Here is a 5,998-nt window from a genome sequence, read left to right as displayed (position 1 = left end):
CCTTTCATTCTGCCTGCCTGCTTCCCTCCCTCTCTTCCTCACAGGATAAACACAGCCCGATGTGGGACATGGACAATGTCCAACCTGAGTAGCGCTTAGTACAGTGCCTGGCACATAGTAAGCACTTAAATACCATTATAAAAAGTCACTTCTCTGTGCCTCAGTTGCCTCATTGTAAAATCGGGATGAAGACGATCCTCATATGGAACATATGTCCAACCTGATTAGCATGTATCTACCCCAGTGTTTACTACATTGCAGGGCATATAGTAAACACTTAACTACTGTTTAATAAAGTCACTTCATTTCTTTGTGCCTTGGTTCCATCTCTTGTAAAATGGGGATTAAGACTGAGCATTATTTGGGACATGGACTGTGTCCAACCTGATTAGCTTATATTCGCTTCAGTGCTTAGAGTGCCTGGCGCACAGTAAGTATATAAATATCATAAAAAAAAAGAGCAAGATTGGGTTAAAATGAGAAGTCCCTTCCGAGACCCGGAGACCACTCTACTATCACCACCACCTCTTCTCCCATGCCACCCCCGCCCAACCCTCACAAACACACACCAAAAGTGAAGGTGTTTTTTAAATCTCATTATCATTATTCCTCCCCTGTGGCTGGGGCTTGTATAGCAAGCAGCATGACCTAGTGGAAGGAGCCTGACCCTAGGAGTCAGAGGACCTTCTAATATTGGTTCTGCACTTGCCTGCTGGGTGACCCTGGGCAAGTGACTCAATTTCTCTGTGCATCAGCTACCTCATTTATAAAATAGGGATTCAAAGTCTGCTCCGCCTGATCCTATTTAGACCGTGAGCCCCATTTGGGACAGGGATGGTGTCTGACCTGATTATCAGGCACCTACCCCAACACTTATTACAGTGCTTGTCACATGGTAAGCGCTTAACAAATATCACAGTTATTACCTCCCACAGCAAGATCTCAAATCCCTTTGGTGAATCTTAACCTAAATGACTGTTAAACATCTCTAAACAATGATCAGGGACAGATATTTATATTATCCCCATTTCAAGGTTAGAGAAACTGAGGCACAGAATGGCTCACTGTGGGTGGGGAATGTGTCTACCAACTCTGTTATATTGTACTCTCCCTACTGCTTAGTTCAGTGCTCTGCATACAGTAGTTGCTCAACTAATACATTGAATGATTAATTGAGCCAGGCCCAAACCCAACCAAAACTTTTAGCCCCAAGACAGTCACTTAGTACTCTATTCTCTTTAATGATTTAACTGTATGACAAAAACACTGACATGCTCTCTTACCTCCAAACCCTTCAATGAATCAAGCTTCATGATTATTGCAGGAAATCCCAGGAAGCATGAGATATTAGTTTTTAAGAAGCAGAAATGACTTAAAGATAATATGGGACCCTTCCCCACATGCTCCTTCACCCAATTTCTCAATATATTTTCTCCTCCTCCATACCAAGTACCCCATTCTCTAAGGGTCAACAAAATATTTTTATCCAAGATGTTAAGGGGACATGGTACAACATGAAGCAAGAGGAAAATAAACTTTGACCATGGCTCATGATTATTTCGCCCTTTCTCTTTCTCCCTTGTAAACACACTACGTGAAATTTGCTTTTTCATTTCTCTCCTTTGTTTAACCAGGTTGATGAGGAATCTTTAAATACTTGGCATTTCCCACTATGTTGTAAATGGCATGAAAGATGAGGTGTGGCATTTTTTTCATGTTATTTATTAAGCACTTACTGTATGCCAAGCACTGTACAAAGTGTTGGGATAGATACAAGTTAGGTTGTACACTCCATGTTCCACATGAGGCTCAGTCTTAATACCCCATTTTACGGATGAGGGAACAAGGCCCAGTTAAGTGAAGTGTCTTACCCTCAGTCACACAGCAGACAAGTGGTGGAGCTGGGATTAGAACCCAAGTCCTTCAGACTCTTAGGCAACACTACTTCTCATGGGGTTTGTGAGTCCATCCAAATCTTTTTTGCAGCCTTTCAGAGGAGGCTGAAAAGAAGGAAATGCTTGTTCTTTTTAAAGTTCCATCTGGCTGCCACACTGAAAGACCCCCATCTTTAGAAGAGCTAATTTCATTGAGCTTTGTTGTAATTATATCAGAGGGCATATAAATCCAGGCCAAAATGTGGGTTTTCTTTTCAGGAATTTAGAAGCTGTCAATTTTTTTCCCCCTTTCCAGCATTTGTTTTTTATTCAAGTTGGTTTCAGGAATTTTACAGCAAGGGGAGGAAGAATCAATCAATCACATTTATTGAGGGCTTACTAGGGGCGGAACACAGTAGTAAGCATTTGGGAAAGCACAATACAACAGAACTAACAGACATATTCCTTGCCCATGATGAGCTTCAAGTCTAGAGAAAGGAAGAAGGATATTTGACTGTGAGGGTTTTGTCCAAAGATGGTTGTATCAAGCAGTTCAATCAGTCATATTTATTGAGCACTTAATGAGTGAGAAGTACTTCTTTAAGCATTTGGGAAAGTATAATATGAATTGGTAGACAGGTGCCCTGCACACAACGAGCTTACAGTCTAGAAGGGACGACAAAGGGAGCATATCCAAGTGCAAGGGTGACACAGAAGGGAGTAAGAAAAGAAGTGAGGGTTTAGGTAAGGCTTTTTGGAGGGGATGGGATTTTCCTTCTGTGCCCCACCGCCGCCAGCAGTGTTGCCTATTGTTAAGACGATGGGTCTGGGAGTGAGGGGACCTGTATTCTACTCCCAGCTCTGCCACTTGCTTGCTGTGTGACCTTGGCAAGTTACTTAACTTCTCTGTACCTCAGTTTCCTTATCTGTAAACCAATGAGCTGTTCTCTTCCCTCCTCCCCACCACCTTAGACTGTTTGTCCCACATTGGGCAGGGATTGTCCAATTTGATTATTTTACATCTTCCCTAGAACTTAATACAGAATAGCCTAGTGGATAGAGCAAGGGCCTGGGAGTCAGAAGGTCATAGGTTCTAATCCCAGCTCTGCCACTTGTCTGCTGAGTGACTTTGGGCAAGTGATTTAACTTCTTTGAGCTTCAGTTCTCTCACTTGTAAAATGAGGATTAAGACTGTGAGCCCCATGTGGGACAGGGACTATGTCCAACTCAATTACCTTATATTGCTTAGTACAGTGCCTGGCACATAGTAAGTGCTTAACAAATACCATTATTATTATTATTACAACTCCTAGCACATAGTAAATGCTAAATGAATACCACCAATATTATCACTATCATTAGTCAGAGCATGAAATAATCTAAATCCCAGGCCTTTTTTTATAGTATTAGTTAAACACTTACTATGTATCAGATGCTTTACTAAGCACTGAGTAGACAAAAAGCTAATCATTTTGAACATAGTCCATGTCCCAAATAGGGCTCAGAGTTGAGGTAACAGAGGCTTGGAGAAGTACAGTACCTAACCCAAGATCCCACAGCAGACAACTGGTGGAGTTGGGATTAGAACTCAGGTCTTCCGACTCCCAAGCTCATGCTCTATCCATTAGGCAACACTGTTTCCAGCAACATTTATGCTATTTATTAAGCAGTTACTATCTACTGAGTGACAGGTAGGTTCAAAATAATCAGATGTGAGACAGTTCTCATCCCTCGTGGGATACACAGTCTAAGAGCTCCATTTTTGGTCTTTTGCCCTGATTTTCCCCCTCTCAGGGTCACACCTGGAGGGTTTCCAGTACTCTGCCAGTCTTGACTACAGAAGGGAAAGTCAAGCAGAGGCCTACCCATTTCATTCCTAGCTTGGGCAGTGGCTAGCAAGTAAAAGGCATTCTGCTACAAGTCAAAACTCACCCATGTTGCAAAGCAGTGGCATGGGAGGGAGTCAAAGGCAGAGACTCAAGGTTACTGCACAGAAGGAGACAGTGGTAAACCACTTCCATGATTTTACCAAGAAAACTCTATGGACCCACTCCCAGAAAGATTGTAGCTGTAAGTGGGGTGATCTCGGAGATGTGTCCATGGCATCTCTATGGGTCGGACACGACTCAACAACCTAAGACAACAACCACCCTGATGTTTACAGATGAGGAAATTGAGGCACTGAGAAGTAAAGTACTTTGGTGAAGGTCACCCAGCGGACAAGTAGAGGAGCAGGGATTTGAACTTAGGTCTCAGCAACAGCAGCAGCTATATTAACTCCAACTGCTGGAGTAACATAGGCAGACATTTGAATTTGACAGGCCAAGCTTATCAGGGATTTAATTTTATCTTGCAAGTTCCATAAAGCCCTGGCCTGGGAATCAGAAGGACCTGGGTTCTAATCCTGCCTCCTCCACTTGTCTGCTCTGTGACCGTAGGCAAGTCACTTCACTTCTCTGTGCCTCAGTTTCTTCTTCTGTAAAATGAGGGGGAACTGTGTCTGACCTGCTGAGTTTGTGTCTACCCAAACACTTAGTATAGTGCCTGGCATATGGTGAGCACTTAACAATTATCATAGAAAGCTTAAACATTTCGTCATTCACGCAATGATGTCTTTCATCAGTGCTTTATAATCAAGTAGCAGGTCATTGTTATTTAGTGCAGCACTGGCTGCTGTTGCTGAATTCTAGGTTCTAATCCCAGCTCTTCCACCTACCTGCTGAATGATCTTCAAGAGAACCCAGTGCTCTGCATAGAGCAAGTGTTCAATAATTACCATTGATTGATACACAGCAAGCACTTAATAAATACCATTATTACTATTATTTAGTAATCATCCAGTAAATTTGGTCTAAATAGGCAGCCCTTCTTGATTAAAAAAATATGTCCCCAAACTTTGCTTCTCTTTATAGTTTTTTTAATATTAGCCAAATGGCTTCACTCACAAAAAATCTAAAATGCTTAATTTCTGTTGAGTTGATTGGATATTCAGGTTAGTGATAAAACTGTTAAAATATCAGTTTTCCATCGACTGAACACACCTAGGTCCCCAGATGGGGTTTTCCTAGCTTGCAAACAATTATATGGTCAGATGCAGATTATAACTGTTAGCACACCACACCTTTATCCAGATAATTCTCTAAACAAACACTTCCTCTTGATAAATCTTCTGTGGAAGCTTCACCCCTCTTTGAATAAACACAATGTCAAGTTTACCAAATACACCCAAGCCGGATGTGACCACTGAAGTGGGGACCTGAATGTGGTTTTACCATCAAACTACAGCCTGCTCGATCCTTTCGAACTAATCCTTGCTTTACAATTTCATGATGTGACACACCGAATTAGTGATCCAACGTTGAGGATAGAAAAAAAATCTAAGTTACAAAGAGCCTCAGCTCTTTCCATTTATGCAAAACGGTTTGGGATCCAGGCATGTCAGGATGAAACCTCTCCTCATTGCATGAACAAATAAACAGAAAAGGGCATTTCAATAGCCCACATCCATTGGGGAACTAGTTGTTTAGTGTCTTGGCCCTTTAAAATGCAACTCCCTGTGGTCGACTGAATTTTCACTAGCGAAGCTTCATGTCATTAAATATTTCATCATGTTCTTTTAGAAACTGATGTTTGGACAAGCAAATTGTTTTCCCAATCCATTATGCACGCAAAAGTCACTCTGGCCACAGAATTGCATTGCATTCTCTGCACACAGTGAGCGCTCAGTAAATACCTTTGGTTGGTTAATTGCCTCATCTACATTTAGTAGGACCTTCCTCTCATTGCTGCCCCTTTCTAGAACTGAGCCTGAGAGAACAGAGCTTTATCCCCAGAGAGAGCGGGGGTGGTTGGAGTGGGGAGGAAGGGAGGGGTGGAAAATTCCGGGCTTTAAGCCTGGTAAAAGATGCTGGCGCTTGGATTTGCTACCTCTGGCACTGGCTTACATTTTGCTTCTCCCACTCTACCCATATTCAGTTAGTATTATGCGCAGTAACTAATTGCAACTGTTTGGAGTTCGTGGTTACCAGAAAACCTTTGGTAATTGTGAACCTTAAACAAATGATCATTCACTGATGAAACACAGCAGAAGACAAAACTTTAGCCCAGAAAGAATCATATGTTTC

General features: G+C 42.1%; 1 non-coding gene across 1 annotated transcript; it reads left to right on the top strand.

The window, feature by feature from the left end:
- Window positions 1-3,658: 3,658 nt before the first annotated feature.
- Window positions 3,659-3,796, top strand: LOC114811626. The gene has a single exon (XR_003759322.1). It is a non-coding gene; the product is annotated as a small nucleolar RNA SNORA7 (small nucleolar RNA).
- The last annotated feature ends 2,202 nt before the right edge of the window (window positions 3,797-5,998 follow it).

Source organism: Ornithorhynchus anatinus, chromosome 4 (assembly GCF_004115215.2).
Source record: "Ornithorhynchus anatinus isolate Pmale09 chromosome 4, mOrnAna1.pri.v4, whole genome shotgun sequence".
NCBI lineage: Eukaryota > Metazoa > Chordata > Mammalia > Monotremata > Ornithorhynchidae > Ornithorhynchus > Ornithorhynchus anatinus.
This window is presented reverse-complemented; position numbering and strand designations above follow the sequence as displayed.